The sequence below is a fragment of the Chiloscyllium punctatum genome, chromosome 45 (assembly GCF_047496795.1).
Source record: "Chiloscyllium punctatum isolate Juve2018m chromosome 45, sChiPun1.3, whole genome shotgun sequence".
Taxonomy (NCBI): Eukaryota; Metazoa; Chordata; class Chondrichthyes; order Orectolobiformes; family Hemiscylliidae; genus Chiloscyllium; species Chiloscyllium punctatum.
Genome location: NC_092783.1, coordinates 11,717,293 through 11,743,822, shown reverse-complemented (window position 1 = coordinate 11,743,822; position 26,530 = coordinate 11,717,293). Strand labels below are relative to the sequence as shown.

The window sequence follows — 26,530 nt, the reverse complement described above, 5'->3', positions numbered from 1 at the left end:
ATGCAATAGGTAGCTGAAGGTGGAGGGTGAAGGTGATAGGTTGGAGAGGAGGGTGGAGTGGATTGATGGAAGGACGATGGATAGGTAGGACAGTTCAAGCGGGCTGTGCCGAGTTGGAAGATTCAATCTGGGATAAGATGGGGAGGGGGACCTCATTACAGCCTTGATTCAAAAGTGGACAAAAACAGCTGAACTCCAACTGGTGAGGAGAGAGTGACTGTCCTTGATGCCAAGCTAGCATTTGACAAAATATGGCACTAAGGAGCTCTAGACTCAGAGAGGTACAGCACGGAAACAGACCCTTCGGTCCAACCTGTCCATGCCGACCAGATATCCCAACCCAATCTAGTCCCACCTGCCAGCACCTGGCCCATATCCCTCCAAACCTTTCCTATTCATATACCCATCCAAAAGTCTCTTGAATGTTGCAATTGTACTAGCCTCCACCACTCCCTCTGGCAGCTTATTCCATACACGCACCACCCTCTGTCTGAAAAAGTTGCCCCTTAGGTCCCTTTTATATCTTTCCCCTCTCACCCTAAACCTATGCCCTCTAGTTCTGGACTCCCCGACCCCAGGGAAAAGACTTTGCCTATTTACCCTATCCATCCCCTCATAGCTATCTTAGATAAGGTTAACCATCACATCACCCACTTCCCCCAAAGAAAATACTACAAGAGTTCCTTCAGCTGCTTCATCAATGTTCTTCCCTCCATCAAAAAGGTCAGAACTGGGGATATTGTGGATGAATGCACAATGTTCACCACCTTTCATGACTTCTCCTTAACTACTAAAGTAGTCCATCCTCAAATACAGCAAGATCTGGGCAATCTCTAAGCTTAATAAGGGGCATTCATACCACACTAATGCTGGGCAGTAACCATTTCCAACAAGAGAGAACTTGACAATTATCCTTGACATCCAATGGAATGACCATGCTGAATCTTCCACCATCCAATATCCTAAGGGCATAGCATTGACCAGTTCTACTGGACCAGCCACATACATAAAATGGCGATGAGTGCCAATCAGAGGCTAGGAGTTCGGACATGAGTAATTTACATCCTGTTTCCCAGTCAAGAATGTAATAGAAAACTCTGCTTTGCTGGAGGAGTGCAGCTCCAACAACACAAGAAACTTGAGATAATCTGGGACAAAGTAACCCGCTTAACTTGTGTATCCAATCAATTCACCTTCAACATCACCCCCTTCATGATCAACACAGAGTAGCAGCACTGGGTACTATCTATAAATGCACAGCATCAATTCTCGGCATGATCAACACCCCACCTATCACCTTAAATATTTATTCCTTCTGTTGTTGTCGCTTTGCAGTAACTTGCTGAGTCTCCTTTGACTATAGCTTACAATTACGCAACATCAACTTTGAAAAAGGGCAATGATGCATGTGAACACAATAACCTGCACGTTCGCAATCAAGTTACAAACTCATTACTCATTCATGGGGGGTGTCACTGGTTAGACCAGCATTTATTGCCCATCCCTAATTGCCCAGAGGGCAGTTAAGATCAACCACATTGCTGTGGGTCTGGAGTCACATGTAGACCAGACCAGGTAAGGATGGCAGATTCCTTCCCTCAAGGACATTTGTGAACCTTTTCTGACTTAGAAATAGATTGCCCTTCCTTTATCATAACTGGATCAAAAAACTGGAACTCCATAACTAACTTCATTGTAGGATACAGTACTTTCAACAATGGATTGCTGTAGTAAAACAGATAATTCACCATCACCTTCTCAACAACAAATAGGAATAAGCAGAAAGTATTGGTCTGGGCAGTTTATCCCATGAATGAACGAAAATAAAGTATCAAATACATTTCTCTACTAAAAGAAAACTTGTTAGAAGAGCCTAAAAATGGCTTTAATTGCCTTCTATAATTGTTCCTTGAAAATACCATACATTTTACTGGAGGATAATCCCTACCTGTGAGCCAAGAGGCTAGGTCCCAACTATTCAGAGACGTGTCATAACATGTCTGACTAGGTTAATAAGGACATATAATAGCTTCCTTCTGCTTCTCCCAGATATCTATTGACAGGCAATGAACAATACTTTTCCACAAAGTGACAGCTCCCAATTGCATTTCAATCTAATGTTCAAATTGATCAAGTGTCAGTTTGTCAATTAGTATGTTAGATTAATGTATGAATTACCCTTAAATTAGATATACAGCTAAAATATTCCAGGAATCCCTGTCACTCATTTCTGCAGCACAGAGATAATGCTCTCTAATGGGGTTTGATATGAAACACTTAAGCACAGAATGTTTCAGTTTGGAGGCATCTCTAAATAATAAGGGCCTGGTTTCTTTAAAGCATTGATGCGCTGGTAATCATGAGATTACACAAACATTTTGCTTGGCATTCATTAAACAATAGTAACAACAGAAAGTTAACTATTTTTTGTAGTAGCATTTAAAGAGAAAAGGATTGTGTACATTATATGTTACAGATGAATAAAGATCAACAGGACCCTGCTTACCTACCACCTCTGTCCAAAAGAAAAATAATCCCTTCAAATGGCCTGCCAGAGGAAGTGATGGAGGCTGGTACATTTGCAGCATTTAAAAGGCATCTGGATGGGTATATGAATAGATGTGTTTGGACGGATATGGGCCAAGGGCTGGCAAATAGGACTAGATTAGTTTAGGATATCTGGTCAGCCTGGAGGAGTTGGACTGAACAGTCTGTTTCCGTGCTGTACATCTCCATGGTTTAATAGGTGAGGGCTATTTTCCCTGGAAAATCAGAGGCTGAGGGGTAACCTTATAGAGGTTTATAAAATCAGGAGGGGCATGGATAGGGTAAATAGAGCAAGTCTTTTCCCTGGGGTGAGGGAGTCCAGAACTAGCGGGCACAGGTTTAGGGTGAGGGGGGAAAAGATATAAAAGGGACCGAAGGAGCAGCTTTTTCACACAGAGGGTGGTACGTGTATGGAATGAGCTGCCAGAGGATGTGGAGGAGGCCGGTACAATTTAATATGAATAGGAAGGGTTTAGAGGAATATGGGCCAAGTGCTGACAACCGGGACTAGATTCGGTTGGAATATCTGGTCAGCATGGACGAGTTGGAATGAAGGGCCTGTTTTCGTGCTGTACATCTCTATGACTCTAACTGGTTTGAAAAATGAACCGCACAATAAAGCCCAAACATTAAGGAAATAAGACGTTACACCAAATATTAAAATATGTAAATTCATGCTTCCTGGATTGTTGCCCGGATGATGAAAACAAAACATTTCTATTTTAGTATTTTTTTGCCTGAGTGAGAGGCATATTTTATTTTAAATTAAGTTCAGCATGACACAAGATGAGAGGGTGAAATTTCACCTGTTGGTAGTTTAACTGGGAAAAAGAAACTTGTGTATAAAAATAAACTGTGTTTTATTCACAACAACTTCTCAGCGAAATGACCGCAGCACAGAAGGAATTTCCCTGCCCCTCAACTCAATTTAGCTCATCCTGACTGACATCATCATTGCTGAAGTTCTTCCAGCACTGGCCAGTAACCTAATTACACTCACTATGCATCCACTGAGAGATTCTGGACATGTTTCCAACAGCTCCCCAGAAGGAACTGATAGCAAAAGATATGCAGGATGATGGCCACGTTCAGACCATTGGTTATGTGTGGCCATCAGGTCCATTAGGGAGCAGATTTTCCATGTGATTCTAGGGTTCTGCCACTAGTTACCACATTAAAAAAATCACAACACTAGGTTATAATCCAACAAGTTTATTTGGAAGCATGCGCTTTCCAAATAAATCTGTTGGACTATAACCTGGTGTTGTGTGATTTTTTTAAAAAACTTTGGCCACCCTCTACCATGTCATTATCTCTACTTTTCTTGCTGTAACAGTGTGTAAGTTGAAACCTTGCTTCCTATGCAGGCAGATGCATCCTCTCAAGAAAACCGATCTCTGTACTTCCCACCCCAATGCTCTGCTCACTAGCTAAAGGTGGCTGAATTACAAGGCTTTGTTGGCACTCATGGTGCCTTGCCTGCAGTTCAATCTGTGGCAGCCACGTTGCCACGCACCTTGATCTTAAGTCTCAAGATTCTCACAAGTACTCTGAATAACATTTCCAATTGGAAGCCTTGAAATGAGTCACTGGAATATTCACTGCTGTATTTGTATATGAACCCCATGGACTGCTGCACTCTTCCTCATCTCATTGTGGAGTTTCAGAAAACACTGATATTTCAAACAGTTAAAATACCAGTGACACATGGATTAACACAAATTTGTAACCTGTCTGGTTGAAATTTACTGCACAGCCAAATGAACCCACCGTAAGATCTCTAGTTGCTTGTGTCAGAACTGATTTGGAGATACCGGTGTTGGACTGGTATGTGCAAAGTTAAAAATCACACAACACCAGCTTATAGTCCAACAGGTTTATTTGGAAGAACTAGCTTTCGGAGTGCTGCTCTTCATCAGGTTGACAACCACCTGAGGAAAGAGCAGCACTCTGAAAGCTAGTTCTTCCAAATAAACCTGTTGGACTATAAGCTGGTGTTGTGTGATTTTTAAACTGTCTCAGAACTGGCGTGGTCCGCCACGTTAAAACCCTTCATCCAACTATAACCACGCACATCTCCACGTTAAAAGTAGACTTGTAACTTTTTTTTCGTTCGTTCGGCTAAAACACCAACAATTTACATTAAAACTATCTTAAACAAACATCCTCTGTTACTTCTTTGAAACAGAACTTTTTTTGTTGTAAAGTATATGTTCAGAAAATCGTTGTCTGCTCACAGATAAAAGCAAGCTCAGAAATCATCCTTACAACAAACAGACAATGTAGGAGGAACTCGTTTATAATAATTTACTGGCAGAACGCCCTCAACAATGTGAAAATCTGACTTACAGTTCTATGCCATCCTGCTAGCGTTTGCTGTGCCTACAAGTTGTTGAGAAACAATGTTTAGACAAATAACGGTCAAAACAGCCCATCAAGTTCAGGAGGGAACTTCCTTCCAACGTGAACCGCAATCACATCTGTTCCTTTGCTCAAACCCACGCTTCGGCTAAAAGGAAATGTTGAAGAGCTCCGGAAATAAACAAAAATACCTCTGAGTTCAACTAGCTTTGGGTTCACTCGTCAGAAAACCTTGAGGGAAGCGTTCACCGGGAGGAGAGACTCCAGTGGTGGTTGACAGGTGACTAAATGCCTCCAGAGGTGCAGCTAAGGTGTGGAGCCGGACGAATTGACGGCTTGCATTAGTTCCCGAATCCTGTTCTAATCTCGGGGCGGAGTCTACATTCTGCAGAGTGAAACCCAGGCGTGACTGCCCGATCTTACACGTTGTAAAACTTGCCCAATGTCGCAGACACAATGTTCCACTCTCCCAATAGGGAGTTGTGTCAGTAATTACACTCACTATATGTGATTATAAAATCGGCGCTGATTCTACATTTCTTTATGTCTTTTCAGTTCGTCAGTAGGTTGGGTTATTTTCCGTGATACAGGGGGAAAAAAAACATTTTAATAACTGCTGTCTGCCTGCCTGACACCTGAAGGTGGAGAGATAGTGAGAGACTAATGTTTTCTCCTTCCGAACACTCAGGTTAAACACACCACCACTCATATCTCTCTTTAATGAGAGAACGGTCGTTTACAACGTCCTTAATGTTGTGCTCCACTGTGCAATTGAGGAAGTGACGGACTTGCGTTTATATAGCGCCCCGCTGTACAATTAGAAAGTGATGGATTTCCATTTCGATTGCAACAACTAGGCGTCCCAAAGCGCTTCACAACCAAACTTCTGAATTAAATTTCCTGTTGTAATGTGTGAAACCCAACAGCCAGTTCCCTGGGTGACCAGTTAATCTGCAAAAAAAAAGGATGCTGGAAATCTGAAACCAAAACAGAAATTGCTGGAGAAACCTAGCAGGTCAGGCAGCATCTGTGGAGAGAGAAAGCAGTGTTAAAGTTTGGGATTCCCCATAATCTGCGGTGTATGTGTGATGTTGAAGGAGGGATTGGTATAGACCAGAACACCTTGGGAGAACGCCAAAAGAATTTTTTTAAAGAAGCTGGAAAACTCAGCAGGTTGGGCAGTAGCTGTCACTAAGAGAAAGAGAGATAACCATTCAGGCGAACCTAATCGGATAACCTTCTGACAGAACTGCAAATGCAAGAATTTTTAAGCCACTGGAAAAAGGAAGGAGGAGAGAGGAATTACAAATGGACAAGTCTGAGGCCAGGGGAAGACAAATAACAAACAGTTTCAAGATGCATCAACAATTCCATTCACTTCCTCCAAACAGAAAGTCATTGACCCCTGTAACTCTTAGCTGATTTAATACCTCTCCTTCCCGTGCCAGCATTGCCCTCGTCGGGCTTTGGTTGTTATTGGATCCCTGGCCACATGAGTGTTTTTCTGGCAGTGGATGTATTGAACAAAGTCTTTTGGCACATGGTGCTGTCACTGAATCCCTGCACTTACACACAGTCAACATAGGTTGGGGGAGTGTGAATAAACTGGGGATTTGAAATTTCCTCAGTTCAGGGGATTGGCTCCAAGCTGGCTCACCACAGACAGTGTACTGTGCACGGGTAAATAAAGAGTGACTTGGTGACGGGATACCAGTCTCTGTGCAGTTAATTCAGTAGTGAGGGGAGAAAACACTATGTACTTGAAGGACCTTTGCTTGCAACACTTCGTAGCTTGAGTAACGTTTCTGGCAAAAAATAGAAAAGGTGTTGCTGGCTGCTGTGGTACAGTGGTTGTTTCCCTATTGCAGACTGAAAGACCCAGCTTCAAGTGCCACCTCCTCCAGAGATGTAATAATATCACTGAACAGGGTAATTAGAAGACAACAGGTTAAAAAAGAGGTGTTGCTATGGGACCCTGTTATGTCTGCTTTTTTTAAGTCGGATTTATGGGAAATGTAGCAGTGGCCCCCTCTTCGATCTCTTTGCCCATTTCATTGTTGACTGTATCAGTACCACCTCTTGCTTCTACTGTATGAACTGGAAAATTTCATTAATTTTGGGCACAGAATTGCTGATGGCCAGACAATCATTATTCCAGTGTAGATGGGAGTTACGCATTGGGATCCTGTGGAAACCCAATTATAGCAGACTCTGAGGATCTTCTGGTCTCCCTGCTAGAGGAAAGATGTTGTGAAACTTGAAAGGGTTCAGAAAAGATTTACAAGGATGTTGCTTGGGTTGGAGGGTTTGAACTCTAGGGAGACGCTGAATAGGTCAGGGCTGTTTTCATAGAGTTATAGAGATACACAACATGGAAACAAACCCTTTGGTCCAACTTGTCCATGTTGACCAGATATCCCAACGCAATTTAGTCCCAAGTGTCAACACCTGGCACATATCACTCCAAACCCTTCCTATTCATATACCCATCCAGATGCCTTTAACTGTTGCAATTGAACTAACCTACACCACTTCCTCTGGCAGCCCATTCCACACACACACCACGCTCTGCGTGAAAAAGTTGCCCCTTAGATCTCTTTTATATCTTTCCCCTTTCATCCTAAAACTATGCCCTCAAGTTCTGCACTCCCCCACCCCAGGGAAGGGACCTTGTCTATTTACCCAATCCATGCCCCTCATGATTTTATAAGCCTCTATAAGGTCACCCCTCAGCCTCCGACGATCTAGGGAAAACAGTCCTTGTCTATTCAATCTCTCCCTGTAGCTCAAATCCTCCAACCCTGGCAACATCCTTGTAAATCTTTTCTGAACCCTTTCAAGTTTCATAACATCCTCCCAGAGGGTTACCTTCTACAGGTTTATAAAATCATGAGGGGCGTGGATAGGGTGAATAGCGATGGTCTTTTCCCTGGGGTAGGGGGTCCAAAAATAGAGGGCACAGGTTTAAGGTGAGAGGGGAAAGATTTAAAAGGGACCTAAAAGGGCAATATTTTCACACAGAGGGTGGTGCTTGTATGGAATGAACTGCCAGAGAAGGTGGTGGAGGCTGGTACAATAACATTTAAAAGGTATTTGGATGGGTACATGAAGAAGAAGTGTTTAAAGGGACATGGACCAAATGCTGACAAATGGTACTAGATTAGGTTAGGATATCTGGTCAGCATGGACGAGTTGGACCAAAGGGTCTGTTTCTGTGCTGTACATCTCTATGACTCCATGAAAGAATTGCCTGAGACACTGAAGATTCTATGGGCAATTCCTTTGTGCCTGGAACCCTTTGAAAATCTGAATCGGGGATTTCAGAGGGTTCAATGAAATTAAGTAAAATAATTACTTCCAAAAAATTAGACTATTAAATAGAGTTAACTCCTGAGTAACTATTCAACTGACCCCATAGTTAGTTTACACACCTCCCCAGCTACACATCCCCTCAAACCCTGTACACCCCAGACACTGACATCCCTGAACCTGACTACCCGCTCCCATTCTAGATCTGAAAGACCACTCCATTCCTCTGCTCATAAGCCCATCACACCCCCTTCTGCTCTGGAGCCAACTTCACCTTCATTCCCTGGGAATTGACTCCCCTTCACCTACCCTGGACCCAATTCACATTTACCCCCCACAGCCCTTCCTCCAGAGCTGATCCCCTTGCTCACACTCCAATCTCGACCCTCCAACATCCCCCCTGCTGCTGGATCTGACACTCCTTTTCCCTGCTTTGGAACTAACCACCACCGCCACCTCTCTTGGGAGCCCAACAACATTTCCTCTAAAGTGCCTGGCTCAGTGCATGAGGTCCATGTAGTGGCAGGAATAATTACTGGGGGGAATGTAGGAGCTGACCCACCTTCAGTCCCTCGCAGCCGACCTTCCACTTTTCCCAGTGTAGACCTGACCTGCCTGCTTCATCTACTCCAGACACATTGCTCCTTCAACCCCTCGGACCTCTGTCCCCTTCCCCGTCTACTCCCATTGGGAGCTGACACTCCTGCACTGGACTTGATTCACTTTTCTGGGTTTTTGGTCCGGACCCAGCCTCCCATGTTCTGGTCCTGAACTCCTCTTTCCCCACTCCAGACCTAACCTGTCCCTGTGCAGCCAGTCCCAGCAGCCTGCCATCCGTCCCCCACTTCACTGCCGCTAAATCCAAATTCCTCTCCTCTCCCATCACCACCCCCCCTCGCCCCCATGGATCTGACACCCAACTTGCACCAACTCTGACCTGCCCTAAACACTGCAGTATATTCATGGCCCCCTTCCCTGGATCATTACTCTCTGCACTCTACCCTGTGTCCACTTGGCATCCTACCCACTTAGCACCCTACCTCTTACCCAGCTATCAATGCACCAGGCTGACACACCACTCACCTGGCAATCTGGCATAATACCTACATAGCACTCTGATACTCTACATATATGGCACCCTATCCCCTATCCATCTGATACCCTTGCCTCCCAATACACAATCATCACCATATGATATGAGCTGCTAGTGGCTATCTGTGATTCTGCCCTTCAAATGTCAAAGTACAGCAGCTGGCTGCTATGTAGAGGGACCTGCTTTGCCTTCTCCTGGCTGTATTGTGATATCACAGCCTTGTGCAGTTCCACATTTCTGAAGATGCCTCGATCAGAATCTTTTCTCAGAAATGCAGAGCTTTCTCTTTTCAGATAAAAATGATGGGATTAGAAATCTGCATGAGATTGCCATTCCTGGGAAAATCCGACTCTTTGTTTCCAACTTCTGTCTATCATTCTCTTTCACCATGTCTGACGATTTCCTTCCTCAACTTCTCTGCCATTATTTCTAGAGATCAACAATCAATAAATACTGGCCACAAATCCAACAACTCCCACAGCTGCTTCAATGACACTTCCTCAGGCCTTGTTTTCTGGAATGATTCTGTTCCATTTTCCAAGTTTCTCCATTTCTGTCACATCTATTCTGATGCTACCTTCCATACTATGTTTTCAATAGGTTTTCCTCTGCCTCCTTGAGGATTTATACCCAGGGTGGTAAATAGGTAACTTCAGTTTTTAATCCATTTCCTGTATCTCTCTCTACTCTTATTGCTTTCTGTCCTCCTCATTTTTTACCCATCAGCCTCTGTAATCAACAGCTTATCCTCCACTATATTTGTCAGCTCACACACACACATCTACCAACAAGCTGTCTTTCAGCATTTCATTGGGACTATTCCCTCTCCTAACCCCTTGTCCACTCCTCAGTCACTGCTCACACTTCCTCCCCTATCTGTTAAAGCAATAGGAGATTTAACACCTGCCCTTTCACTACCTCTCATCTTATTATCCAAGATCCATCACATTCCTTTTGTGAAACAATGATTGATTTATCTCTTTCAATTTAGGATATTGTGTCCACTGCTGGAGATGTGGTCTCCTTTACATTGCAGACTGGCTTTGTGGATCACTTGTGATGATGTTGCCCCTTTAACAAGGTTATTTTGTCCTTGGGTTTTTTTTATGAGAGGTCTAACAATGGCAGGGGAATGGCCAGTTCTCCTAGTTCAGGTATTTTTCAGTTTGGTTAAGTTTAAGCAGGCAGTCAAAAGCTGTTACAGTGAACAAGGTTCCAAGCTTCAGCAGATGATCCCTGGCTAACTTCTGTCTGCAATCTTTCCTGCCTGAAAGAACCGATCTTTGAATTTACCTTTTGCCAAGGGGTGTGTTTGTGGGATATTATGCGAATTGGAATAGCTCCTTAGTTAAGTGGCGGAATTGAGTTGGTTGAGTTTTCAAACAATTAAGTTATTCTAAATTCTGCTTTCCTATGGTTGTGTTTCAGCTGTAGTGTGCAAATAAATTCGGTTTTGCTTAAAGCTGAGTAGTTTAGCCAGCTGCATCACACCTAGAATATCCACTTCATATCTACCTTTAAGATAAGAAAAGCTAGGGTCTGGGCTACCTTCTTAATAGATTTTGAGGGGGTCTGGCCTGGTTCATACACACCTCTATTCAGTCCACACAAGGTCTCAATTGCTTCTCATTTTAGTTCTCCATCTTGCTCCCAAGCTGACAGTTCTGTCTCTCTGAACTGCTAGGGTTAGGTTCCAGATTGAGAAACAGCACTTCATGTTTAAACCATGCTCTCTACAACCTTCTGAATTTAATGTTGAATTCATCAACTTTATTTCCCAACATCTGCCTTCATTCTTTTCTGTGGGTTATTTTATTCCCCTTTTTTCACTTCTAATTTTTGTCCTTCTGGATTGGGCCTCCTTTTGTCTACTTATTTATTGATTCATGTTGGAACCAAATGGGCTTTATGAAGCAATTCATGCCTCATTTGAACACAGCTTTCTGTTTCTTTACTGTATCTATTGTTGGACATCATGAAATGTTACTTAATGTTCTCTGGTCTCCACCCTACCACTGGCCATTTTTATTCTTCCTGTTCCACCACCCCCAACACACCTATCGCCCCCACCTTTCATTCACTGAAAACATTTCCATTTATATTTATCTCCATTTCTCATTCCCTCTATCAATGCTATCTGACATGCCGAGAGTTACGCCTTTTAGAGTGATAGAGACATAGAGATGTACAGCACAGAAACAGACCCTTCGGTTCAACTCATCCATGCCAACCAGATATCCCAAGCTGCACCTGCAGCATTTTGCTTTTGGACAGGGGATAACTTCACTGATCTTCTTTGACATAGTGTCAGGTAGTATTTTTATAACCAGTCAAACGAGCAGACCAAGCCTCAACTGAACAGCTCAACAGTGTGACCTTAGATTTCCACAGTCAAGTCCTAGACACGGAACTCAGAAGCCAACCAACGAATCCTCACTCAGTGTCTTTCAAAATGATTCACAGTTCTCCCTCAATTCTGTTAAGGGCGGGTTTAGGGCAAATTTGGCCCTAAAAATAAGGTAAAACTGAAAGGTTTTAGAACCATAGAGATATACAGCATGGAAACAAACCCTTTGGTCCAACTCATCCATGCCAACCAAATATCCTACTTAATCTAATCCCAGTTGCTAGCACATGGTCCGTATTCCTCTAAACTCTTCCTATTCATATACCCATCCAGATGTCTTTTAAATGTTACAATTGCCTCCACAACTTCCTATGGCAGCTCATTCCATACAAGCACCACCCTCTGCATGAAAAAGATGCCCTTAGATCCCTTTTATATCTTTTCTCTCTAACTCTAAACCTACACCCTCTAGTTCTGCACTCACCAACCCCAGTGAAAATACTTTCTCTATTTATCCAATCCATGCTCCTCTTGATTTTGTAAACCTCTATAATGTCATGCCTCAGCCTCCGACGCTCCAGGGAAAACAGCCCCAGCCTGTTCAGCCTCTCCCAAAAGCTTAAATCCTCCAGCCCTGGCAACATTCTTTAAAATCTTTTCTGAACCCACTCAAGTTTCACAACATCCTTCTGAAAGGAAGGAGACCAGAATTGCACGCAATATTTCAAAAGTAGCCTAACCAACATCCTGTACAGTCACAACATGACCTCCCAACTCATATACTCAATGCTCTGACCAATAAAGAAAAGCATACCAAACGCCTTCTTTACTATCCTATCTACCCGTGACTGCACTTTCAAAGAACTATGATCCTGCACTCCAAGGTCTCTTTGTTCAGCAGGTCCCTAAGACCTTACCATTAATGTATAAGTCCTGCTTTGATTTGCTTTTCCACAATGCAGCACCTTGTCTTTAAATTAAAGTCCATCTGCCACTCTACAGCCCAAAGGCCCATCTGATCAAGATCCCGTTTTACACTGAGGTAACCGTCTTCATTGTCCACTACACTTCCAAACTTACTAACCACACCCCCTATGTTCACATCCAAATCAGTTGTATAAATTATGAAAAGTAGTGTAGGATGCGGGGGTGGGGGGAGGGGGGGCGAGTCTGAATTTGCTTTTACTATTAGTGACCTCTGAGGAGACTTCCTCAGTCTGTTACTTGTAACCTATTCCTTGGCAAAAACAGTTTTTAAAGTAGATTTTCAAGTTTATGTTTCTGTGTGATGTTGTACATTGTAGCAGGTTTTCTGCAGATGAGCTTGACCAGTGCAGTTATGCCTTTTCTGTTTGAATTCATGCATCGCTGGACATCAGAGTGCATCTGGGAAAATTAACAAACAGTGAAAATCACATCTGATCTTGGAGGAACTGTTGGGTGAAGTTCACAGCACAGAATCGTTGTTTTAAGTGTGGCCTACAGAGAATCTGCAGTAGTGAGTAGAGTGGGTTCTTTCTTGATTATATAGGGTGTAGGTTTGCTCGCTGAGCTGTAGGTTTGATATCCAGACGTTTCTTTACCTGGCGAGGTAACGTCATCAGTGGCGACCTCCAAGTGAAGTGAAGCTGTTGTCTCCTGCTTTCTAATTATATCTTTCTCCTGGATGGGGTTCCTGGGGTTTGTGGTGATGTCATTTCCTGTTCATTTTCTGAGGGGTTGATAGATGGCATCTAGATCGATGTGTTTGTTTATGGCATTGTGGTTGGAGTGCCAGGCCTCTAGGAATTCTCTGGCATGTCTTTGCTTAGCCTGTCCCAGGATAGATATGTTGTCCCAGTTGAAATATTGGTTTTTAACATCTGTGTGTAGGGCTCCGAGGGAGAGAGGGTTGTGTCTTTTTGTGACTAGCTGGTGTTCATGTATCCTGGTGGCTAACTTTCTTCCTGTTTGTCCTATGTAGTGTTTGTGGCAGTCCTTGCATGGAATTTTGTAGACGACGTTGGTTTTGTCCATGGGTTGTACTGGGTCTTTTAAGTTTGTTAGTTTTTGTTTGAGAGTGTTGGTGGGTTTGTGTGCTACTAGGATTCCGAGGGGTCTTAGTAGTCTGGCTGTCATTTCTGAAGCTTCTTTGATGTATGGTAAGGTGGTTAGGGTTTCTGGCTGTGTTTGGTCTGCTTGTCGTGGTTTGTTCTTGAGGAATCTGCGCACTGTATTTTTTGAGTATCCGTTCTTCTTGAATATGTTGTATAGGTGGTTCTCCTCTGTTTTCCGAAGTTTGTCTGTGCTGCAGTGTGTGGTGGCTCATCGGAATAGTGTTCGGATACAACTTTGTGTGTGTTGGGATGGTTGCTGGTGTAGTTAAGTATTTGGTCAGTGTTTGTCGGTTTTCTGTATATATATGTTTTTGGAGATAAGTCTCTTGATTAAACTTAAAATATAAGCCATAACTATTAATTTAAGCTGGGGCAGTGTTTGTAGAGAAATAAGACAGTGTTATTTTCTGGGTCTGTAGATTGCGGTGGAGCAAAAATGGCCTTTAATAGAGTGATATGTACTTCTTGTCAGATGTGGGAGTTTAAAGAGAGTTTAAGGGTTACTGTGGATTATATCTGCCATAAATGCTGTTGGCTATGAATCTTCTCAGATCGAATGGATCAGTTGGAGAGACAGTTAGAAGCATTGAGGAATTTGCAACAGCAACAGTATGTGAAGGATGGCAGTTATAGGAAGGGGGGAAAGTCTCAGATACAGTCACATAGATGGGTTAACTCCAGGAAGGGTAAGAGAGGTAGGCAGCTAGTTCAGGAGTCTTTTGTGGATATATCCATTTCAAACAGGTATGCTGTTTTGGAAAATGTAAGGGGTGATGAGTTCTCAGGAGAACGTAGCACGAACAGCCACGTTTCTGGTATTGAGACTGGCTTGAATGCAACGAGGGGTACATCAGGTTCCAAGAGCTCAATTGTTTTAGGGGATTCTCTAGTCCAAAGTACAGACAGACGTTTCTGTGACCAGCAGAGAAAAAGCAGAATGGTGTGTTGTTTCCCTGGTGCCAGGATCAAGGATGTCTCAGAGAGGGTGCAGAATGTTTTTTTTTAGATTACTTACAGTGTGGAAACAGGCCCTTCGGCCCAACAAGTCCACACCGCCCCGCCGAAGCGCAACCCACCCGTACCCTTACATCTCCCCCTTACCTAACAGTATGGGCAATTTAGCATGGCCAATTCACCTGACCTACACATCTTTGGACTGTGGGAGGAAACCGGAGCACCCGGAGGAAACCCTCGCAGACATGGGGAGAATGTGCAAACTCCACACAGTCAGTCACCTGAGGTGGGAATTGAACCGGGGTCTCTGGCGCTGTGAGGCAGCAGTGCTAACCACTGTGCCACCATGCCGCCCACAAATGTTCTCACGGGGGAGAGGGGCCAGCAGGAGGTCATTGTCCACATTGGAATCAATGACATAGGAAGGGAAAAGGTTGAGATTCTGAAGAGAGATTACAGAGAGTTAGGCAGAAATTTAAAAAGGAGGTCCTCGAGAGTAGTGATATCTGGATTACGCCCAGTGCTATGAGCTAGTGAGGGCAGCAATAGGAGGATAGAGCAGATGAATGCATGGCTGAGAAGCTGGGAGAAGGATTCACATTTTTGGACAATTGGAATCTCTTTTGGGGTAGAAGTGACCTGTACAAGAAGGACAGATTGCACCTGAATTGGAAGGGGACTAATATACTGGCAGGGAGATTTGCCAGAGCTGCTCAGGAGGATTTAAACTAGTAAGGTGGTCGGGGGGGGCAGGGAGATAGTGAGGAAAGAGATCAATCTGAGACTGGTACAGCTGAGAACAGAAGTGAGTCAAACAGTCAGGTCATGCAGGGACAAGGTAGGACTAATAAATTAAACTGCATTTATTTCAATGCAAGGGGCCTAACAGGGAAGGCAGATGAACTCAGGGCATGGTTAGGAACTTGGGACTGGGATATCATAGCAATTTGAAAAACATGGCTCAGGGATGGGTAGGACTGGCAGCTTAATGTTCCAGGATAGAAATGCTCCAGGAAAGATAGAAAGGGAGGCAAGAGAGGAGGGGGAGTGGCATTTTTGATAAGGGATAGCATTACAGCTGTGCTGAGGGAGGATATTCCCAGAAATACATCCAGGGAAGTTATTTGGGTGGAACTGATAGACCCCTGATAGTCAGAGAGAAATTGAAAAACAAACTTGTAAGAAGATCTCAGCTATCTGTAAGAATAGTAGGGTAGTTATGGTAGGGGATTTTAACTTTCCAAACATCGACTGGGACTGCCATAGTGTTAAAGGTTTAGATGGAGAGGAATTTCTTAAGTGTGTACAAGACAATTTTCTGATTCAGTATGTGGATGTACCTACTGGAGAAGGTGCAAAACGTGACCTACTCTTGGGAAATAAGGCAGGGCAGGTGACTGAGGTGTCAGTGGGGGAGCACTTTGGGGCCAGTGACCATAATTCTATTAGATTTAAAATAATGATGGAAAAGTATAGACCAGATCTAAAAGTTGAAGTTCTAAATTGGAGAAAGGCCAATTTTTACGGTATTAGGCAAGAACTTTCAAAAGCTAATTGGGGCCAGATGTTCGCAGGTAAAGGGATGGCTGGAAAATGGGAAGCCTTCAGAAATGAGATAACGAGAATTCGAGAAAGTATATTCCTGTCAGGATGAAAGGAAAGACTGGTAGGTAAAGGGAATGCTGGATGACTAAAGAAATTGAGAGTTTGATTAAGAAAAAGAAGGAAGCATATTAAGGTATAGACAGGATAGATTGAGTGAATTCTTAGAAGAGAATAAAGGAAGTAGGAATATATTTAAGAGGGAAATCAGGAGGGCAAAAAGGGGACATGAGATAGCTTTGGCAAATAGAATTAAGGAGAATCTAAAGAGTTTTTCCAAATACATTAAGGACAAAAGGGAAACTAGGGAGAGAATAGGGCCCCTCAAAGATCAGCAAGGTGGCCTTTGTGTGGAGCCACAGAAAATGAGGGAAATACTAAATGAGTATTTTGCATCAGTATTTACTGTGGAAAAGGATATGGACTGTAGGGAAATAGATGGTGACATCTTACAAAATGTCCACACTACAGAGGAGGAAGTGCTGGATGTTTTGAAATGGGTAAAGGTGGATAAATCCCCAGGACCTGATCAGGTGTATCCTAGAACTCTGTGGGAAGCTAGAGAAGTGATTGCTGGGCCTCTTGCTGAGATATTTGTATCATCGATAGTCAAAGGTGTGGTGCCGGAAGACTGGAGGTTGGCTAATGTGGTGCCACTGTTTAAGAAGGGTGGTAAGGACAAGCCAAGGAACTATAGATCAGTGAAGCTGACCTCGGTGGTGGGCAAGTTGTTGCAGGGAATCCTGAGGGACAGGAAGGACATGTATTTGGAAAGGCAAGGACTGATTAGGGATAGTCAACGTGGCTTTGTGTGTGGGAAATCATGTCTCACAAACTTGATTGAGTTTTTTGAGGAAGTAACAAAGAGGATTGATGAGGGCAGAGCAGTAGATGTGATCTATATGGACTTCAGTAAGGTGTTCGACAAGGTTCCCCATGGGAGACTGATTAGCAAGGTTAGATCTCACAGAATACAGGGAGAACTAGCCATTTGGATACAGAACTGGCTCAAGGGTAGAAGACAGAGGGTGGTGGTGGAGGGTTGTTTTTCAGACTGGATACCTGTGACCAGTGGAGTACCACAAGGATCAGTGCTGGGCCCTCTACTTTTAGTAATTTACCTAAATGATTTGGATGCAAGCATAAGAGGTACAGTTAGTAAGTTTGCAGATGACACCAAAATTGGAGGTGTAATGGACAGCGAAGAGGGTTACCTCAGATTACAACAGGATCAGAGAAGTGGCAGATGGAATTTACTTCAGATAAATGCGAGGTGCAGCATTTTGGGAAAGCAAATCTTATCAGGACTTACACACTTAATGGTAAGGTCCGAGGGAGTGTTGCTAAACAAGCAGACCTTGGAGTGCAGGTTCATAGCTCCTTGAAAGTGGAGTCGCAGGTAGATAGGATAGTGAAGAAGGTGTTTGGTATGCTTTCCTTTATTGGGTCAGAGTATTGAGTACAGGAGTTGGGAGGCCATGTTGCGGCTGTACAGGACATTGGTTAGGCCAGTGTTGGAATATTGCGCACAATTCTGGTGTCCTTCCTATCGGAAAGATGTTGTGAAACTTGAAATGGTTCAGAAACGATTTACAAGCATGTTGCCAGGGTTGGAGGATTTGAGCTATAGGGAGAGGCTGAACAACCTAGGGCTGTTTTCCCTGGAGTGTCGGAGGCTGAGGGGTGACCTTATAGAGGTTTACAAAATTATGAGGGGCATGGATAAGGTAAATAGGCAAAGTCTTTTCCCTGCGGTAGGGGAGTGCAGAACTAGAGGGCATAGGTTTAGGGTGAGAGGGAAAAGATATAAAAGAGACCTACGGGGCAAAGTTTTCACACAGAGGGTGGTACATGTATGGAATGAGCTGCCAGAGGAAGTGGTGGAGTCTGGTACAATTGCATCATTTGAGAGGCATTTGGATGGATATATGAATAGGAAGGGTTTGGAGAGATATGGGCCGGGTGCTGGCAGGTGGGACTAGATTGGGTTGGGATATCTGGTCGGCATGGATGGGTTGGACCGAAGGGTCTGTTTCCATGCTGTACATCTCTATGACTCTATGACTCTATAATTGATAAATACAGCACAATTTTCTTTCCCTCAAGCCACCAGAACTGGATGGTGACGATTTCACCCCCTTACCCTACAACGGATAAGACAGGGTTGTGGGTGGAACGTATTGGTGAGAGGAGATGAAATAGATAACTGAGTGAAATCCCATCTAACATGTCTATTTGGATAGACTTGAGGGGTAAGCCCCTTGAGGGGGCCAAGATTATAATATTTAGGTGAGACTCTTCCTCAGGCTTTACTGAACCCACAGAGTCCAATAGCTGGTACTGGGTTGTTCAAATTCACCCTCACAATCTTTCAAAGCCCCAGCAATCTTTACACCCTACCCCAGATCACTGCTCATCCCATTCTTCCCTGTCAGCGGACTCTTAACACTGCCCAAAATCTCTCAATCTTTTGTAATTTGCAGCAAACTGCAATCGACCCCCCCCCCCCCCCCCCCCCAGTGGTCTCTGGTTGTAATTGTCCACCCCCATTTTCTCTCTTGCCTGGCTGATAGCCTGTTTCCAGCAGTCAGGATTAAGTTTTGGAGAAGGAAAGAGTGACTGGGGTGAGGCTGATGTCTAGACCAGGTTTACTTGCCAGGCCTGATTCCCAAGGCCTCGCTAAAAGAAATTTTTAAAACAGAAAGCACTGAAGAAGTTCAGCGTGAAACGCCAGTGCCTGAGGAGAGAGAAAAACACAGGAGTTCATGTTTTGAGAACATGAATGCTTCACAGCCAATGTAGTTCTTCTTTAAAACTAAAGAGAGGTGAAAAGTGATAGGTTTATTGCTGTTGAAAATGTGGGAAAGAGCAAGTGGAACAGAAGAGAAGGCCCGAGATAAGGAAGGTAGGAAACCAAAGATTGGTAAGGTCCCACCCTCACCCCTAACTTTAACCACCACACCTCCCCCAACTTGGTTTCTATTGTGAATACAGCAAGGGGTTAGGGATATGTGTTAACCTACGTAGTTTGTTCCTAAACTTTCCCTCAGGAGGTAATAGTGAAGAAGAAAAATCTGCAATTGAGAAGAGAATATATGGTAAGACCATCTCCATGATTCAGATAGGACCCCTTCACTCCCAAATTAACTTGAAGGTGAACAATCAGTTTTTACACAAGAAAACATTTAGCATAGTCTCATTAGCAAACCGGCTATTCTGGGTCGATAGCCTTGTGACTGTGGCTGTGCTTTCTTGCCTGTAATGTGCCTTGTAATGACCTTACTCCTTCATGATCAATTGCAATTTTTGTGTCGGTGTGTGTGGTTGAAAACTGCAGAAAGATTGAGCCTCCAAAGAGCTTTTCTGAGGAGTGGTGCCTTCAGGCTATGTGCGGGCATGCAGGCTTCGACTTGTGAGGTTTGCTGATTGAAGCAACAGAACATTCATTCAGTGAGAAGCACTGACAAAATCAATTGTCAGAAATGTTTGTTAGAATGGTGATCAAGCATCGGACCCTTAGTTCACGTTGTACAAGGTTCATGTCATGACTAATTAAATTGTCAGAATAGCACAACAGCTCTGGTATAACTCACACTAGTGCGTTTGTGAAAGGAACAACAATATCACATCTTCCCATCTTCCCATAAATAAGCAATATTTCAACTGGTGACAGTGAGTTACTGGTGTTCTTTCCTGGTCATGACGGAACCATAATTCACAAGTTGTGCAAGCAACAGTGACATATGGCATCCTCTGTATATAGGTGATACGATGCCAGCAAAACTCTGTCATCTCTGAGCCAACCGCTGTGGCTGTCTTAAATATTTGCATCTCACATTCGCTTATTTTGTTGAGAAAATTCCACGTGTGTTGCCTCAATTGTTCAGAAAAAAAGATCTCGGCTGTCTGCATTTGAACAGATTTGCAATCTGTTTCATGTTTGTCCTCTGAAAGTCTCACTTCATGTCAGCCTCACAGATCCCCGTTCAACAGCCTGACTGGCTTTTCCTGTGAGTTTTAACTTCCTGCGAAAGAGCAAAGATGTGGGGTACTATCGGTTGCCAAGACAGGTTAATAAATTGCTTTTCATTTATAATAAAAGGCTTAGTTGTAAGTACCCCTGCAACAGGCTAAGAGATTGTGTGTTGAAGTCCCACTCTAGTGCAGTGCTGCAGGAGTGCTGTGTTGTAGATGCTGTATTTTAGATTGCATGTCAAGTTAAGATCTCAAAAGTGGATATAAAAAGTCCCATTGTACATTTTGAAGAAGAGCTCACAAGTTATTCTTGCTGTTCTGGTCAATAATTATTGCTCATTCACCATTGCACAGAGATCATCTGGTCATCATTATCCTGCCGCTTCTGTAAGCTTGCTGTGCCAAATTGATTGCTACATTCCTGACATAACAACAGTGACTATACTTCAAATAAAGTACTTCATTGGCTCTAAAGCATTTTAGGATGTCCTGAGGTCATGAAAGGTGCTGTAAGTACCCTATATAAATGTAAATTGTTTTTACAAGTCCAGAGCTAAAACTAATGCCAGCTTATAAGGAGCTTAATAAACTAAGAAGCTCATCAGAATTAAACAAAAATTGTTATAAATACACTACTATGCTTTAAATGACCAGATGCAAAAGTCAATACTTCAAAACCTTTCTGTGCAAAAATGGTCAGCGGATAGCAATGTCACATACATAGTCACTTTGATGATCTTTTTGATAAATGAAGTCTGTGATGTGTCATCAGTAATAAGCTATTCTGTCTTCTCTTTTTATAAAAGATAAAGAATAATTTGCAATTTTCTCTCTGCTTTTGAAGTGATGTCCTATCTTGCAGCATATGTTCTGCAGATTCAGTGCTAGGATTGTTGTTGAAAAACACTGGTTCCAAATTTCTGTTCACATACAGACTGTTCAGAACCTAATACTAATACTCCTTTTCAACATCTGCTCTGAACTAATAATTCTAAGTTTTATTTGAACAGTAGTTGATTTGCATTCAACATGATAGGGACGAACTCAAAATCAAATTTGATGTTTTCTCACAAAGTTACCAACTTCAATTGTGAAAAGAGGAATGCTGAATAACTAGTTGTAAGCAAAATAGAAATTGCTGGAAAAGCTCAGCAGGTCTGGCAGCATCCGTGGGGAGACATTAGAGTTAATGTTTCAGGTCAACTGCCCCTTCCTCAGAACTCAGTTCTGTCGAATCTGCAGATGTCAAACCGCAAATAGAACTTTGTACAAAGGCCAAATTAAAAATGAAACTCTATACAATTTTAATTAGTCTTTAATAACTAGTAGACTTCATATAAAGCTTTGAGGAGAAAGTGAGGACAGCAGATGCTGGAGATCAGAGCTGAAAATGTGTTGCTGGAAAAGCACAGCAGGTCAGACAGCATCCAAGGAACAGGAGAATCGACGTTTCGGGCATAAGCCCTTCTTCAGGAATGAGGAAAGTGTGTCCAGCTGGCTAAGATAAAAGATAGGGAGGAGGGACTTGGGGGAGGGGCGTTGGAAATGCGATAGGTGGAAGGAGGTCAAGGTGAGGGGGATAGGCCGGAGTGGGGTGGGGGCGGAAAGTTCAGGAAGAAGATTGCAGGTTAGGAAGGCGGTGCTGAGGTCGAGGGATTTGACTGAGACAAGGTGGGGGGAGGAGAAATGAGGAAACTGGAGAAATCTGAGTTCATCCCTTGTGGTTGGAGGGTTCCTAGGCGGAAGATGAGGCGCTCTTCCTCCAACCGTCGTGTTGCTATGGTCTGGTGATGGAGGAGTCCAAGGACCTGCATGTCCTTGGTGGAGTGGTAGGAGGAGTTGAAGTGTTGTGCCACGGGGTGGTTGGGTTGGTTGGTCCGGGTGTCCCAGAGGTGTTCTCTGAAACATTCCGCAAGTAGGTGGTCTGTCTCCCCAATATAGAGGAGGCCACATCGCGTGCAGCAGATGCAATAAATGATGTGTGTGGAGGTGCAGGTGAATTTGTGATGGATATGGAAGTATCCCTTGGGGCCTTGGAGGGAAGTAAGGGGGGAGGTGTGGGCGCAAGTTTTGCATTTCTTGTGGTTGCAGTGGAAGGTGCCGGGAGTGGAGGTTGGGTTGGTGGGGCGTGTGGACCTGACGAGAGAGTCACGGAGGAAGTGGTCTTTTCAGAACGCTGATAGGGGAGGGGAAGGAAATATATCCCTGGTGGTGGGGTCCGTTTTGAGGTGGCGGAAATGACGGTGGATGATATGCTGTATATGGAGGTTGGTGGGGTGGTAGGTGAGGACCAGTGGGGTTCTGTCCTGGTGGCGTTTGGAGAGGCGGGGCCACCACCAGGACAGAACCCCACTGGTCCTCACCTACCACCCCACCAACCTCCATTTCCAGCGAATCATCCGCCGTCATTTCCGCCACCTCCAAACGGACCCCACCAACAGGGATATATAAAACTTGCCATTCAAAAGACCATGCATGAGGCTAGACAGACCCTGAGTTTGAAGTCTCGCACAAGGATTGCAAATTATTGATGAAAATCTTTGCAGATATTGTTCCTTATTCTGGAAGATTTGCCATTAAGACTGTTGTGACCATGTTTGTATTTGTGAACCACTCTAAAGGAGAACAATATGAGATTACCTTCATCAGTGTTGTTTATAACAGTGTAGCTAGAAAGCTAGACAAAGTTAAAGAATCTATTGGGCTTTCACAGAAAACTAGAATGTCATTCTTGTGCTCCGGTATTGCTGAAGTACTTTCTAGTACGTGCAGTCTGATGTTTTCTGTGATAGTATACAATCTCATCAGGCTCACTCTGTCTGCTGCTGATTGATAAATCATTACAACCCATCTAGCACTATCAAATACACTGGTATTTCCATCACATACCTAGTAGATACATGTTGTACTTCTCATTAATATTATATGTCACATAAACTGGCAGTCTATAAGAGTAGGTGAAGAATTCTGCTTACTCTGGTCTGGAAGAATCTTGGTCAACTCCATCAACAACCAGAGAGTCAGGGATCACAGGAAGTTCTTGTTGAAATACCAAACAGGGCCCAATATGCTCTCATTCACTCACTGGAAGCGCCTCTTGAATAGGAGCTTCTTATGAAATAGGCTAGCTCTTAGCACAGGCAATGGCTTAGTGTTATTATCGCTGGACTGTTAAACCAGATAATGTTCTGGGGACCTGGGTTCAAATCCTGCCATAGTGGAATTTGAATTCAATAAATATCTGGAATTAAGACTTTAATGAATCCATTGTCGAGTGTTGGGGAAAACCCATCCGGTTCACGAATGTACTTTAGGGAAGGAAACTGCTCTCCTTAATTGGTCTGCCCTCCTTGTGACACCAGACCCACAGCAATGTGTTTGACTCTTAACTGCCCTTGGCATGGGCAATAAATGCTGGCTGAGCCAGTGATGCCCTCATCCCATGAAGGTATAAAGAAAAAACATGACTGAAACAGTGGTATCCTGACACTAATCAAACATCTGGAAAAACAGAGATACTTCTTGAAAAAAGATTTCCTTGATAGGATTTTGGACAAACTGAGGTCAATGTTCAGAAAACAGTATTAAATCTTCTTCTGATGAAAGTGCATGCTTTTGGAAAGGCTGAGGTAATTCCTCACAAAAGGGAATACAGGCATCATCTCAGCATGAAGTGTCATACCTGGCATGGAGTCTGTTGAACTAGCTGTAGAAGACCTTGCCAACTCAGCAAGGATCTGTTCTGATTCAATGAATTGTAAATTAATAACTAGTATTGTTGAGAGCTGTTCTACAAAAATACCATTAACTGGAAGGCGCTGGTCTCCAAGACCCTGGATCCTGATGTTTGGTAACTGAAGGCATATGATGTCAAGCAATTCTAATGTGTCAGACAGCACAGTGACTACTTATCCTCAATCAAGATTATAATTAACATCAACAATTAGCATAATACAGTATTTGTTGTGACACTGTCCATTGTGAAGAGTGTAGTCGCAGAACAATAAGTCATGCATTGTATAATTGAGCTGAGTCATCATAGCTTCATGAAGGGAAATTCACGCCTGACAAATTTATTAGAATTTTATGAGGCAGTAGGAAACAATAGATGAAGGGGAACTGGTATGTGTAAAATATTTGGATTCCCAAAAAGTATTTGGTAAGGTATTACTTGTAAAGCTACTTGAGATAAGAGCTCCTGGTGCTGGAGGCAGCATAGAGGATTGGCTAACTAATAGAAGGCTAAAAGTTAGGATAGGGGGATTTTTCAGGTGGCACCGTGCCACAGGGATCAGTGCTGGGATCCCAATTATTTACAGGGCATGTTAATGACTTCAATGAGGGAAGTGAATGTACTAAACCAAAGCTTGTGGATGACACAGACAGGTAAAAAGATAAGTTGTGAGTATGACAATGTCTGCAGAGAAGATTATAGACTGGTTAAGTGAGTGCATGCTTTCAATAATATGTTTTCTCTTGGAGCCAAATCCAGTGCTGCGAGGATTGACTGAAAATCTGGTCAGTTTTAATTAATACCTTGTCTGGAGATGACATCATCCACAATGTATCCATCTACTGTGTATAAGAAAGTACTGAACTGGAGTGGTTGCTGCTTTTAATGGAGACCTGAAAATGTTCCATACTTGTGTCATTCAGCCTTCCATAACTGCTGTGTAGCTGGGTTAGTGCTTTGATGATGTTGAAGAGCTATGAAAGGAGTAGGCACTGCTCAGCAATGGCATAGACATACTGCCATTTCAGAGTATCCTTCACTCTCTTCACTTCTAGCAAATCTTCGATTTCTAGTATTCAGGAAGTCTCAGGCCTTTTCTCTTGTGGCCTCTTAATGCTGGATTTTGGTTTTTCCGATATTTCTGTGAAAACACAATCTACTTTCAAACAGTGCAACCACTGCTGCTGCCACTGTATTTGATTTGAGTTCAACTGCTCACCAATTGTCCCTCTCCCTAACGGACTACTCTGTGGACTATGGTAATTATCTTAAGTGACAACTTCATCAGAGTAACTAACTGTGTGGAAGGGAACGGATGGTGTAGAGACCAAGTGCAAAAGATAAAGATAAGGTCAAAAGATAAAGATAAAAGGGTTATTAACATATTCTGAGGAAGGGTCACTGGATCCGAAATGTTAACTCTGACTTCTCTCCATAGCTGCTGCCAGACCTGCTGAGATTTTCCAGCAACTGTTTTTGTTTCTGATTGGTTCTTTTGGTTTTTATTTAAGGGGTTATTAATAGTGGTGAAAAAGAATAAGAGATGTAAAATGAGTGTAAAATAATGTATGAAAGGGAGAGAATGTGTCCTTCTCTACTGAGGACAGAGTAAGCAAAACACAAACATGACAAGATTGTGGGAGGGACGAGGGGGAGACAATATAAGAACAGTGGAGAACAGACATAATGTGGTCAGTTTCTAAAGTTATGGAATTTAATATTTGAGAGCTAGAGCTGTAAAGTGCTGGAGTAGAAGATGAGCTGCTGTTTCTAGAGCTTGTGTTGTATTTCACTGCAACACTGCAGCAGTCTCAGGTCAGAAATGTGAGCATGAGAACAAAGTGGTTTACAAAACCTTGCAGCCATCGTAACTTTTCTGGCCTGGGCCTACTGCAGTGTTTTAATGAGGTATAATGCAAGCTCAAAGAACAACACCTCATTTTCTACTTAGACACTTTACACAATCCCATCCGCAGTTTCCACACTGCCTCACTGCCCCAGAGACCCGGGTTCAATTCCCGCCTCAGGCGACTCTCTGTGTGGAGTTTACACATTCTCCCCGCGTCTGCGTGGGTTTCCTCCGGGTGCTACGGTTTCCTCCCACAATCCAAAAATATGCAGGTTTGGTGAATCGCCCGTGCTGAATTGCCCGTAGTGTTAGGTGAAGGGGTAAATATAAGGAAATGGGTCTGGGTGGGTTGCGCTTCGGCGGGTTGGTGTGGACTTGTTGGGCCGAAGGGCCTGTTTCCACACTGTAAGTAATCTAAGTAATCTAATCTAATCTAATTTACTTAGGGGAGGATGTCTGACTCCCACTGTGGTCACCATGCTTCGTATCACTGCAGGCTGCATAAAATGCAGCCCTTTGACTCTCTGTAGAAAGCTTTTGTTATGCAGTAGTCATCATTGTAGAGACGGTGGTCCATATAGAAGTTGTCCTTGCCAGTCCTATTTAGTTTCTCAGCTGGAATGAAAAACACTCCTGTCCTTCTCTGCATTACCTAGGCTATTTA

General features: G+C 43.4%; 1 protein-coding gene across 6 annotated transcripts in view; it reads right to left on the bottom strand.

Annotated features, from left to right (window-relative positions):
- LOC140467155 (alpha-1,3-mannosyl-glycoprotein 4-beta-N-acetylglucosaminyltransferase C-like) overlaps window positions 1–26,530 on the bottom strand; it is a 173,640-nt gene that overhangs the window by 104,536 nt on the left and 42,574 nt on the right. The window contains exons 1-2 of one of the 6 annotated variants that reach the window (XM_072563260.1): window positions 5,100–5,395; window positions 4,897–4,929 (exon numbers count right to left, since the gene is read on the bottom strand). The exons of 2 other annotated variants lie outside the window; for them this stretch is intronic. The gene's annotated coding sequence lies outside the window, so the exon portion shown is untranslated. Of the gene's footprint in view, window positions 1–4,896; window positions 5,399–26,530 lie in introns of those variants that run through there. 3 more of the 6 variants (XM_072563263.1, XM_072563257.1, XM_072563258.1) reach the window with 3 other exon arrangements.